The 14,676-nt window shown below is 34.3% G+C and overlaps 1 protein-coding gene across 5 annotated transcripts in view; it reads left to right on the forward strand.

The window, feature by feature from the left end:
* The window catches only part of jakmip3 (Janus kinase and microtubule interacting protein 3), a 163,117-nt gene that overhangs the window by 139,107 nt on the left and 9,334 nt on the right, over positions 1–14,676 (forward strand). For all 5 annotated transcript variants that reach the window (XM_051922980.1, XM_051922982.1, XM_051922983.1 and 2 more), the window contains 2 exons: positions 1,576–2,561; positions 7,954–8,011. The gene's annotated coding sequence lies outside the window, so the exon portion shown is untranslated. The remainder of the gene's footprint in view (positions 1–1,575; positions 2,562–7,953; positions 8,012–14,676) is intronic.

The following is a 14,676-nucleotide window of genomic DNA, read 5'->3' on the forward strand; positions in this document are numbered from 1 at the left end:
TACTGTATTTCACTACCAGCTACAAGGGTCTAAAGAAGTAAATGTAGCTGGTATAGGAAGTGGACTTGTGTTCTGTGTAAAATTTATTACGAAATTAATTTTTATTTTCATTTGATTTTTTAAATTTATTAGCTGTTAAAAATTTAATTTAGGTCCTGAATATGAAATATACAATATATGAAATATATGTAAAATAAAAATATATATAAAAAAATATATATGCATCTAATGTAAGATTGCTTCTGCTGATTGTTAGGAAAACAACTGACTGACTAGACTGGTGGGATATTAAAGAAAAAACTATAAAAATATCCCACAAAGACTTAATGTTTTAAAAAGGACAGAGGGAAAAAAAGCTAATTTGTACTAGATACGTTATACATATGGCTTACACTTGGATTTTTTTATTGAACATGTTTGTGGCCTCAGTTCTACTTCTATTGTTTAAGGAATCATTTTATGCTGTCCTTTGTCTAAGGAGTAAAATATTTTACCACAAATCCTTGGATATGTTTAATGTGCTGCTGTAATATATGTAATATATATAAATATATATTTATTATGTTTACTTAAACAATGAAAGTGTAAAATACTAATATACACTAGTATAATTATTGGGTTGTTGCTCATGATAAAGAGCTCTCTACTAATGTACCATGTGTGCAGTAAAGAAAATATGCAGAGAAAATGTTAATACACATGACCTCATGTTCCTCACACAGCACTTCCACAGCTGGTGCTTCTGTTTACTATCATGTAAGTGCAAATGGAGTAGATGAGCACAACTATAAATGTCTGGTTGAAATGTAGTCAGACATTAATTTGTTCTAGCCCATAAAGGGTGAGATTTGGATGATATATTAGATAGACTAATTTGGCAACTTTTATTCATCACAGCAAACCAACTCTCATGGATCATTCTTTTTAATTAATTACTAATTTACCTCGGCATACATTTACTGGTGATTTTGAAGGCAGTATCTCAAAAGACCATTATGATACAATTTAGTCCATACACTGCACACGTTATCCCTAACTAACTCTTGGGAAACACGTTGCCTTTCGAAACATTTAAGCTGCTTAAAATGTATGTTTCTGACTAGTTATTAAAGTGTAAAATAAGATGTTCATTTACATCTTATCTGACGGCTAGAATTTTTCATAAGAAAGTTCACATACTGTATCAAGCAATAGAAAAATCAACCTAACAAAACATATAAAGCTAAAATTTGATTTACTTAAAAATGTTCTTTTTGAAAGGGTGTGTATACTGGCTGTAGGTTTTGCGTGTGAGTATGTAGGTATTTTATTATACAGTATGAATGCTTAGTTAGTAAACAACATAGTTTTATATTTATGATTACTTGAAAAGTACCAATATGAAGAATTATTATTGAGGTCAACAGGTAAATGTAAACCTCAAAGTATTGAAATCAAGACAACAGAATTAAAAAATAGGTGTGGGAAAGCGGGCTAGAATGTAAATGTATATAATCAGAGAGTAAAAAACAAACAGTAAGAGCTGACTGCATCATTTGTTCAATTTCATCTATTAACTATCTTTTTCCATTGTAGGGTTGTTGGGGTCCAAAACCTACTCTGGCTATATCAGGTTAAAGGCAAGAACGAACCTTGGATGGGATACCAGTCTGTTGCAGGGCTTGTACTGAATACTGTGAAGCTTTTAACTGCCTATTAGGACGAAATTGTAAAGCTGAAGCTATGATAACTAGAGCCAACCCTGTGTTTATCTTTTTGGAAAGAAATGCTGAAGTCGTATTCTGAATACCGCTACAGCAATTACTTAATGAAAAATAACAATCCTGGCAGGACTTGTATCTGATGATGATTTTTCAAGGAAATTTGATTTTTTGGATAACACATCTAAAGAGGAGAGATTGAATAAATTTAAGTGTGTAGAACCAATGATATATACACTCATTTTCCCTGCTGAGCAGGTTGTATTATGAACTGCTTCTTTTTTAGGAGCATGAATGAAAAAGAGAAAAAAGGCAATGGTGACTTTTTCTTTGGGTCTGTTTTATTTATTTTTTTACCTTAAGGTATTCATGCATTTCCTGATAAAGAGAACCCTTATTTATATTAGCTAGACTTATGTTATGAAAAAGACTATGAGAAACAAGTCCTTTCAAGACATTTATAAAGCATGCTGCTTAAAAAAAAATCCCAGGAAGAACTTTTATCATGGAAAGAATAATTTTTTTAGGAAACACATTCTTACGAAGATGTTTACCTCAATCAAGTGGTGCTTTGACCCAACAGAAAAAGAACGCAACCTGTTATTTTATCCCTCACTTACAGCAGATCCATGGAATCAACATTTTATTAAGTATACTAATTTTGCAATGGGATCATGGGATAATGAGAGTCTATTACCAATGCAGGAATAACAGCTGATGAAGTAAAGAGGAAGCAGTCAAAACTCATGCTGTATCTGGAGTCTCTGAGTAACAAGACCAAATAATGGACACAAAACTTAGACGAGAGAATCTGGTGAAGAACAACAAAAACAATTGACTGTCAAATACTTCATTAGACAGGTAAGAAGAATCTAATTTGTATACCCTATCCCTATGCAAGCATTATTTTGGAAGCTTGACAGAATGCACAGTGTTGTGTTAAATAATCTCATTTTTAAAAATAAATGTAATGTAAAAATAAAAAGTAGAATAGTAAAGTTTCCAAAATGCAGTGACCAATGTAGCTTCCATTGTACTCATCAGTCAAAGAGCAAAAGTGGAGCTTTAGTAATCTCAGTGGGGATCAGATTATATGTATACTTACTTCAGTCATGCTCTTGAAAAAAGAATAGGAATTACACATTTTTCCAACTCTAAAAAACCAAATAATCCTTTAATTAAGGGCTTCACTTTATAAACTCATGTCACCTTCCCTACAATATGTTTTTCTCACTCCATATTCAACCAATGTAGCTTTTTTCCACCTTACCTTTATTAGTTTATACACAACTTCTATGTATGATTGTACATGTCTACTGTAAGTTCACATATTTCATTCATGATATGTTATAATCACTTAAGACGTAAATGAAAATTTTAAAACTACAGCAAAAAGGTCATTAAATGTTTACTATCTACTATAATTACATTATTATGTTATGAAATCAAAAGCCTGGTCATTGAGTAAAGTTTGCACAATTGTCTTTTGAAGATTCCAAAGATATGCATGTTTGGATGATTCTGAATTGGCCAAGTGTGAGTTTGTATTTGGGTGTGGACTTGAATACTGTTTGAACGTTGAATTGGATTCAGGTTTAATTCAATCCATTCTTTTATAACACTCTTCAATTAATACAGACTCAGAGCATTTACACAAATTTACAATAGTTTTATTCCTTCATCTTCATTTTAAACACAGACATTGCATTTTTGCATTATTTATTTAACTGTATACATGTATTCATCATGTATTCATTAAAGAAACAATGTCACAAACTGCCTTTCAAAACATTATTATTTTTATTCTTTATTTAGCAGATTCCTTTACCCAAAGTGCCTTACAAAAGTAAGGATAAGTTATTTACGAGGGACCTTTCCCAAGCACCGAGCATTTCACAAATATTCAAAAAAACACAAGAGAAGTAAAAAAATTAACAAATAAAAAATACTGGCGACAAGCTAATATCAGGCATTAAACACCAGATGAAAGAAATATGTGAAACATGAAGTTCTGAATTACAGTTAGAAATAATAAACAATTCTTTGAAAATTTAGAATACTAAATATATACTGTATACTTGACTAGTTAATACTCATGAACTGAAATAATCCATTTGTATGATTTTATTATCTAGATAAATTAAGTTCATTGATAATTTTATATTTTATGCTCTTTATAATAAGAATGTTTCTGTACTGCTACTTTTTTTGAGAGAAGCAGGAAGAAAGACAGGGGAAGGACAGAAATTATGGGCATGATATGTTTCAGGAGTATGTGTATATTTAGTATGGCTGATATAAAGAAAACTTACTTTGAAGAATAGCGATTAAATTCTGTATTTGGGTATCTGTCCAACACCACAAGATCCCAACACTTAAAAATTAAATTAAATCACCGAACTGCAGATGATGTCAATTCATTATCTTAAACCTAGTCACACTTGCCATAAAGGTTTTGTGCGTTAAATGTACAGGATTTGCAATCAGTAATGACTTATATGAATATGGTGGCAAGTAGCATGGGAATATGCACAATGCCTTTATCTGAGCCAATGAAGCAGTGTGTCAGAAGGCAAGACATAAGAAGTTTGCTACTGAGGGCTACTGGGTGATAGTGGCTATACCCTTCATATGTAAACGCTGACATCTGTAACTAACGGATAATCATTACAGTACAAGGCACAAGACTACAAGATGCATAATGAGGGATAAATCCTAAGAAAGATTCACCATGTAAATAATTTGTGCTTTGTTATTGTAATCTGTTATGGAGGCATAATATGATCCAAGCAAAATCTGTTTAAATGAGTGATTGACATAAAATCAATTTGAGTCTCGAGTTAAGAACCATCCGCTGATAAAATCGTTTATAATACTAAATATGTGGGCATGGCAACTGCGCATTAGAATTTTAAAAACTGCATCACAGAAATGTTCATTTTATTTTACTCATCTTACGGATTGAAAGGAGCTCATGTCATCATTGTAGTCTTTCGCAAATACGCATGTTCTAAGTGATTTAATGTTTATTTGTGCAAATTGATGAGTAAGATGAATATGTGCAAATACTCAGTATGTTATTTTATACATTGTTTAATTTTATTATAAGCACACACATTCTTTAGATAGTAGAATAGGTCATACTTCCTTGTTTTCTTGTCAGTTACGTGTTATGAAAAGAAGCTTTTTTAATGTTTTTTCTCACCAGTGAAGTTATGAAAATGTGCACTTTGCATTTATTTTTATCTAAGATATATATTTTGATGTTGTGACATTACAGGGTGAGTCAGAATAATGTTAACATTTAAATGGCGGAAACAATTTATTCACAAAACATACTTCATATGTGCAAAATGATATACAGGCATGTAGTGTATACATAGCAGTACCATTAGTGTTAACATAATTTTAACTCGCCCTGTATTTAAAGCCTTCCTCAGTGTTCAAATAAAAAAATAATTATAAAGAAAGTTGATGAATAATAATTTTCAGGTTATTAATTCTGTATAAATTGAATTCTGTCAGTCAAATCAAAATACTGTATATCTATGTATACCAGGGTTTAGGTAGTGTGTAATGGACATGCTAACCTTTTTACACTTGCTACAAAAGCAATGGGACATCCTCCCAGCCCTGATTAACTTTTGTGCCTTCCAAAAAGAAACTAATCCAAAAAACATTGCTGAGAACAGTTACATTCATGATCATGGTATTTTATCTGCCGGATGTGGCCACAAAGAGTGGTATTTGAAGTTTGTCTAGAAAAGAGTCAATATCTGATGACAGATGCAACCCTACATAAGGAATAATAAGGAATAATGTGGAATTTGTAGAATGTTAGAGGCATGACTTATGAAGGAGTGAGAAATAGACCCTGGATTTTTGATAATGTCCTGAAATTGACGTCATGCTTGTGTAAATGTTATCAGTGAAATGAGTTTACATTTAGGAAATTGCCATAGATTTTTACATTTATGAAAGGCTCTTTATGATGTGCTCTGCAGTACAGACCTATTTATTAATGATGAGTGCTCCTTGTGACACATGAAATTCTCTAAAGTGAGCAAGATAAACCAGTTGTACATTTATATAAAATATACTTGTCATTAAATAATTCTCAAGATCTGGAAACAGAATTCAGCAATAATTAATTTCATATAAATGACTATATATTTCACTATTTAATTTAAAATCATGAGGATTCTGGACTCTGCTGTTATACTTTAAATCTTTGTCATTAAAGATGTAATATTATAAGTATAAATTGACTCTTCTTATACCACTAATCATAGATAGATAGATAGATAGATAGATAGATAGATAGATAGATAGATAGATAGATAGATAGATAGATAGATAGATGCACTGCTGCACAATTAGTCTTCCTCTAGATGGCAGCATTTTTCAAAGTACTTATGATAAACTTGGCACAGTTAAGTTTTGCCTTCCACAGTTTTAAATTCAAATTCAAAGACAAATGTATTTGTTTATGATTAAATCTCCATTCATAAAGAAAGTTTCAAAGCATATTTGTCTCTATGTAACTATGTTCCAATATGTTAAACTTGGAATGCATTTGTCTTTATCATACTATTACACATCATCAGACTATATATTTATTAGACCCACTTAAGGCACTTCTTTACTGCTTTACATGTTTTCTTCTTCTTCTTTTGGCTGCTCCTGTTAGGGGTTGCCACAGCGGATCATCTTCTTCCATATCTTTCTGTCCTCTGCATCTTGTTCTGTTACACCCATCACCTGCATGTCCTCTCTCACCACATCCTTCCTTTTTTCTTCTTCCCTGGCAGTTCTATCCTTAGCATCTTTCTCCCAATATACTCAGCATCTCTCCTCTGCACATGTACAAACCAACACAATCTCGCCTCTCTGACTTTGACTCCCAACCGTCCAACTTGAACTGACCCTCTAATGTACTCATTTCTAATCCTGTCCATCCTCGTCACACCCCATGCAAATCTTAACTTCTTTAACTCTGCTACCTCCAGCTCTGTCTCCTGCTTTCTGGTCAGTGCCACCGTCTCCAATCCATATAACATAGCTGGTCTCACTACCATCCTATAGACCTTCCCTTTCACTCTTACTGATACCCGTCTGTCACAAATCACTCCAGACACTCTTCCCCTCCCATTCCACCCTGCTTGCACTCTCTTTTGTACCTCTCTTCCACAATCCCCATTACTCCGTACTGTGGATCCCAATCCACCTTCACCAGCTCTACTCCTTGCATCCTCACCATTCCACTGACCTCCCTCTCATTTACACACATGTATTCTGTCTTGTTCCTACTGATATTCATTGCTCTCCTCTCTACAGCATATCTCCACCTCTCCAGGATGTCCTCAACCTGCTTCCTACTATCACTACAGATCACAGTGTCATCAGCAAACATCATAGTTCATTTTGACTCCTGTCTAATCTTGTCTGTCAACCTGTCCATCACCATTGCAAATAAGAAAGAGCTCAGAGCCGATCCCTGATGTAATCCCACCTCCACCTTGAATACATCTGTCACTCCTAACGCAGACCTCACCACTGTCACACTTCCCTTGTACATATCCTGTACAACTCTTGCATACTTCTCTGCCACTCCCGACTTCCTCATACAATACCACAGCTCCTCTCGAGGCACCCTGTCATATGCTTTCTCCAGGTCCACAAAGACACGATGCAATTCCTTCTGGCCTTATACTTTTCTATACTTCTCCATCAACATCCTCAGGGCAAACATCGCATCCGTGGTGCTCTTTTTTGGCATGAAACCATACTGCTGCTCACTAATCATCACCTCACTTCTTAGCCTAGCATCCACTACTCTTTCCCATAACGTCATGGTGCGGCTCATCAGTTTTATCCCCCTGTAGTTACTACAGTCCTGCACATCCCCCTTATTCTTAAATACCACCAGCACCAGTATACTTCTTCTCCATTCCTCAGGCATCCTCTCACTTTCCAAGATTCCATTAAACAATCTGGTTAAAAGCTCCACTGCCATCTCTCCTAAACACCTCCCTGCTTCCACAGGTTCCACTGCTTTACATGTTTTATTTCTCATTTTTAGTTAACTGTTCATTGGTTTTGTAAAAATAAATAAATTAATTCTATACAAATTTGTATTTCTTTTCAAAATACTGTTGTTCAAATGTAATTATATGTTTTCTTTTTGCAAATTACTTGAATTCCTATTGGTAACATTTAATTTTACGTCTCTCTAATTCTTGTACACTTTCAGAGATAAACTCTGGATATTGATTGCATATACATACTGTGTAACAGGAGCATCATTATAGGTAAGCTAATATTTCTCATAATTATTCCATAGCTTGCAGAGTATTTATCTGTAATGATACTCATTATATATAGTATTGCTTTACTTAAGCAACCGTATGACTGCTCGACTTGAACACCAACTGACTGACTTCTGTGAGTAAATAAAAGAACAAAATAATGAAGCCAGTATAACTTGGCAGAAAATATGGCATGACCAAAAACCCCAGCTATAATAACATGCAAAACAAGAATCACTTGTAAAACACTGCTACTGGCATTGTTATTTTTCCTTCCTAATTTGCAGAAGTCTTGACAGCTCGCTTTGCAAACAGTTCCTTTTCATCTAACTGCTACCTGTCACTAAAAACACAGCCACCTGCACATTTTTAAAAGTACATGAAAGTACATGAAAGCAAGCTGAACAACTGGTGCTGAGGTAAGAACCACCATAAGTGATTTTGCTAATTATATAAGTGCCAGAGGAAAGTAGAATAATAGGTAAGTCAAACAAGGCAAAACAGGCAAGCTCAGACAGCTTGTTGAGCCTGACACAAAAACATATACGTAAATATGTAGTTACTCTGATAATATCATGTCCCAGAATTACCAAAAAAAGTCCTGCATCAGAGAGGCATGTTTCAAATTATCAAACTGTTATTACAAGTTACCTTCTTAAAAATATACAGAGCAGTTAGTTACAGTAATCTCAGAAGAAAAATATACTAAAATAGGTAAAGTTGTGTAGGCTAGGAGGTTAGAAATGATCAATTTGGGCTTACTGTCAATATAATTCATACATCCACTGTTCTAATTGATGTGCTGTATGTTTCTAGGACATGTTAAATGTATTTTCTACAGTGATATTTACCTGGTTTATTTATCAAAAGCAGTCAACAACGACATACTGTATATTTGTATATATAGCATTACAGTATATATATAATTAAAAAAAATAAAATGCAGTGTGCAGTGGTACTATTTACATAATCCATAAATGTTGCCTTCATCATGCCAGCATTTGTTTAACTTATTTGAGTATAACTATGTAAAGCATATATATACACTGATCAGCCATAACATTAAAACCAACTGCCTAATACTGTGTAGGACTCATTGAGCCATAGACTCCACAAGGCCTCTTAACGTGTCCTGTGGTATCTGGTACTAAGACATTAGCAGCAGATCTTTTATGTCCTGTAAATTGCAAGGTGGGGCCTCCAAAGATCAGACTTGCTTTTTCTGCACATGCCACAGCTGCTCGATCTGATTGAGATCTGGGGAATTTGCAGGCCAAATCAACATATTTAACTCTTTGTTGTGTTCCTCAAACCACTGTCCTGCTGAAAGAGGCCACTGCCATGAGAAAATACCTTTGCCATAAAAGGATGCACATGGTCCCTGACAGTCTTTAGGTAGGTGGTACGTGTCAAAGTAACATTCACACGAATGCTAGGACTCAAGTTTTCCCAGCAGAACATTGCCCAGAGTATCACATTGCCTCGGCCAGCTTGCCTTCTTCCCATAGTGCTTCCTGCTGCCATCTCTTACTCAGTTAAATGACGCACACGCCATCCACACAATCTAAAAGAAAACATGATTCATGAGACCTGGCTACCTTCTTCCATTACTCCATGGTCCAGATGCTCACATGTCCATTCCACAGTGGACAGGAGTCAGCACTGGCACTCTGACAGATCTGTGTTACACAACCCCCATATGTAGCAAGCTGCACACTGTGCATTCTGACACCTTTCTCTCTTGGGCAGCATTAGGTTTTTCAGCAATTTGTGCGCCAGTTAGGCTTGGGGGACAATGACCCCATCGCCAGTTCACCTGTTGTCCTTCCTTGGATCACATTTGGTAGGTACTAACAACTCTTTACCTGGAACACCCCACAAGACCCATTATTTTGAAGATGCTCTGACCAAGTTGTTTAGCCATTACAATTTGGCCCTTATCAAAGTCCTTACGCTTGCCCATTTTTCCTGCTTCCAACACATCACCTTCAACAACTGACTGTTGACTTGCTCTCTAATACATCCCACCTCTTCACTGGTGCCATTGTAACAAGATAATCAATATTATTCACCTGTGTGTCTGTGGTTTTAATGTTGTGGCTGAACAGTGTATACAGTAAATAGGTTTGAACATAGCACAAGTAAGTAGTAATATTTAATTTTCAGGAAAACTGTGTACCTTCAAATATGTTAAGGGCATAGTAAAGACTAAATATCTAGTATATTCCTGTATAAACCCAAGATAACATGGAAGTAAAGCAGTTTGTAGGTCATTGGCCTCATTCAAACCAATAGGCATGGCCATAGTTAAGAAAAAAAGATCTAAAATGAATTCCTTATTGTGTGTAGTATCAAAAGTTTCTGTCCCAGGGGTGTAGTGTTACTGTTCTACAGAAATGTATATCTTAAAATCCAGTATTCAACAATTAAATTCTGTGAAATGTCTAGCAATAGACCAATTAATGAATTTCATTCTGATGTTATGAATATGTTCAAAAATTATTTTACTATCTTATTTAGTTTTATTAAAAAAATCATTAAATTATAAGAATAAATAAATAACCTACTGCTGCAAATAGATCTTTGTTTTAGTGTAGTTAAAAATATTAATTCTCAAAATGGTTACCTTTGTGTATACATAAGTGCAGCAGCCATAATGAAAGTTTGGGAAGTGTCCAGATTTATGTAAATGAGGCTGATGCCTACATTTTAAGTTTGATGTTTTTGCAACTAAGGCCATAAAATTTCAGTTGTGTGAAAATGTGAACAAAGGGGATTCTTGAAATACTGGCAGCTGTTGTAGAATATGCCAGTGCTGAAGGATGCATTGTGTCATTGCATTAGCATAATATGAATAAGAAAATGTACATGTGAGGTAAGTGGACATTAATACAAACATAAAATGTAGTTACACAGTTTTCACTCTGCAAGTGCAATGAAATAAAAGGGATTCAAAATAACGTGTTACCAAGAAATCTTGTTCATTTTCAATACAGGCAGATCAGAGGTTATGACAGTTTCATATTACAGCAAATCTGCAGATATGAATGAGTATAGGGAAGCCCAACATTTTTCTTTTCTGCTGAATTTCAAACTATTTTCAACATGTGACTTCTGTTTCTTACAAACAAAACAAGCTAATTTTGATGTAGATTAATAATTAGCAGGTGTCACTAACGATGAATAGCACTGCGCACTTTGAAGTTTTTCAACATTTTCAATTATTTTGTAGTTTTGTGTACATGTGTCACCAAATGTAACATGCAGCATGTGTAGCTGTTCAGTAAGCTTAGTCACCAGGGGGCAAGCGTGATTGGAAACAGGCACTGATTCCCAGCATCCAAAGTAAATGTTCCAGCTGTGCCATCTCAGGGAGTAAACCTGCCAGGAGGGGAGAGTGGCAGTCTTAGCCATCCCTCAGCAAAGACAGAACATTCCAATTAATGTAATCAGCAGCGTGCACAGTCATGGACTGAACTTTGTCACAGGTAAGCACATGGATAGGCAGTTTAGCTAAGGAGAGGTAGAATCTGTGGACTGTAATCCCCAGCATCCTGAGTACTCCTCACAGCTGTGAAATCTCAGCAGCTGCTGGGAGAAGTAGGTGACAGGCATAAGTGATCTTTTAGCAAAGACAGCACATCTCTGCTGAGAGGCAAATCATCAATTATTGGTGTAGTCAATTTCAAAAATTGTAGGTTGTTTAAGAATACAGTATCCTATAAATACATTTGGTCATTTTTAGCTTACATTATTTACATTTTGTGTGGTTTAAAGTGCAGTAACAGTGATTCACTGTCATTTTATGAAAAGTATGAAATGCTTTTCTGTAAAAAAGTAATAAAGCATTATACAGTTTTATTGGTATTTCCATTACTGTTCTCTTTCAGTACAAATTCCAACTTACATATAAAATAGGGTTGCAAGCATACATTGGTCTTGTTCGTAAACCCAGTGTGTATATGGGATTAAAACATATTTTAAAATTTCTGAAACAAATGATTACATCTTGATTACGTCTTGCCTAAAGAAGGGGCCTGAGTTGCCTCGAAAGCTTGGATGTTGTAATCTTTTTATTTAGCCAATACAAGGTGTCATCTTCCTTGACTTCTCATTTGAAACAAATGAGAAAATGTTTACTGAATATAGAATCTTTATACTTTACTGTTTAAAGAAATATTTCGATACAAAACAGTTTACTTTAGGCAGATAATGTAGTGATTAATACCAAACTTAATATCTAAATGCTGCTTATAGTTTTGTGGAATGAAACATAGAGAAATACATTTTCTTTTGGCTTGGTTTGCATGGGAAGTGGGTTTACTATGTGGAATTTGCATGCTGTATTTGAATACTCTCATTTTTGTTTGTATGTTAAAGGTCTGCAACTTAATTGTCATTTCTAAATGTTTGTCAATGTGTGTATGCATGAGTGTTTGATAGATTGATTTGTCGGTTCAAGAGTATTTATTATTATCATGCTGCCTACATTCTTTTATTGTTTAATGCAAAAACAGGTGTCTTGGCATGGCTGGGATGAGGATGCTTTGCTGCAATATAGCTTTTCTTTTTAGTAAACATTTTTTTTTTGTTAAAACTGTTCCACTTTCTTCCTCTGTATTCGTGGAATTTTCTTCCAATCAACTTTAAGATCATCCATATGGCCTCTATTAAAACAAGGATGGGCAACATCGTTTTTTTTGGAAATAATTGCTTTCTTTACTGGTATCCAGCTGTTCATAATACTTGAAATTAATTTTTTCCTTAGTGTAGACTCATTTTCACTGACATCAGCCATATACACGAATGACCTGCAAATTCTTTGCCATTATCCATACAGTCTGTTTCCTCCTGCAACACTTTACAATTTAATCAAGGGATGAGAAATATCAAACAATTACTCCAGCCAAATGTAGCAGTGATGCTGAGTTGTCTTCATTCATACATCACGAACCCTTTTTAGCAACATGAGCATTTGCAAATCTCCTCTGCTGTCCTCAGAATTTTTTTTATATGGTAAAGAGAATAGATTGATGATAACAACCCGCGTTTGTGTTTTTTTATATGGAACGCCTCACTATGTCTCAGCTATTTGACTTTATATAGATTTAAGCATCTAAATTATATTATTGTCTTAAAAGAGGTTTGCACATTTAGATGGTGTACATTGGATGGAAATATCCTAAACACATTCAAAATTACAATACTACATGTGTTATTATTAGTTAACTAAGATTCTCTTTATCTGTTAGTAGGACTTGAATGAAGATCAGATTACATTTCAGGTTAGATTAATATAGCAATACAGATAATCCTAAAACATTCCCAAACTTTCTCTCCTCTGTAGTCATAGTTCCCAAATTTCTGGAGTATAAATTAAATGAAGAAATTACAGTAGAGTACTCAAAGTAAAAAACTCAGGTTTTAAAGGTCTTTACTTAGCAACTGTGAAAAATGTGTTCAACAGAATCTTTATAGGTATTTGTTCCATACCATTCTGATCAAATATGCTCACCTTGCTGACCCATGATATACTTATATATATATAATATATATAATAATTTAGACCTTTTGCATATTCAAGGCCAGACCTTGTGGTTTATTGAATTTGTAGAGGGCCACAAATTAAGAAGAGGCTAAGATACTTTGTGATTCAAAGAAATCTGAAGCATAAAGCATAAAGTGCATTATTATGCTGCATAACACTAAATTATCTACAGTAGATATCTCAAGTATAACAACACATGAAAATATTCTTAGAAGTGCAACATTAAGTGTGCTTCTGGCACATGAATCTTATATCAGTCAGACTCAGTTTCTACTGTATGTATTCCATGCAAATCCTTTTGAATTTTGCACTTAGCTAACTTCTGCAAAGATACATTTCCCTGTGACATTCTGTTGGACTGCACAAGTACAGAAATCAATTCATTATTGTTGCCTACAGTGGTAAACCTGCCTTAAAAAATCTGCAATTTTCACATCCATTCTCTTCATTAGGTATTTAAAAAGTTTAGCACAATTAACATGTAGATTTCACTTCCTTTATGTTATAATAAATTGTTAGTGAATGTATTCCTATTTAATAATATGTTTCCACCATAACTGAAATTTAATATCTCAAGTTGATCCTTTTTATAGTCTATCTATCTATCTATCTATCTATCTATCTATCTATCTATCTATCTATCTATCTATCTATCTATCTATCTATCTATCTATCTATCTATCTGATATTGTAATCATATGTAATTTCAATTGCTTCATTCATTCATTCATTCATGCACTTACTCAATCCCTTTCCCCATTTATAGGGTTGTGTGTAAGCATTACAACCCAGAACAGTAGGTGATTGGGGGTACTATTCCACTGCAGAGTGCATACACAGACCAAAATACTTTAGGGTCAATCTAACATGCACATCTTTAAAATGTGTCAGCAAGCAAGAGTACCTGGAGAAAAGGCATGGGGAGAGCATTGAAACAGAAGGTAACTGGGCCTGGAATTCAAACTACCATGGTAGTCAGTCAGCAGCACTAAACACTCCCCATGCTGCCCTTTCTTACTTAAAAGATTTTCAGTCTGATTTTTCATACAACGGCAATATTTTGTAAGTATGATTCGTGATTTCTTATCCAGAAATGTCAAATGACCTGGTTTACAGTATA

This window comes from Erpetoichthys calabaricus, chromosome 2 (genome assembly GCF_900747795.2).
Source record: "Erpetoichthys calabaricus chromosome 2, fErpCal1.3, whole genome shotgun sequence".
In the NCBI taxonomy this organism is placed as follows: domain Eukaryota; kingdom Metazoa; phylum Chordata; class Cladistia; order Polypteriformes; family Polypteridae; genus Erpetoichthys; species Erpetoichthys calabaricus.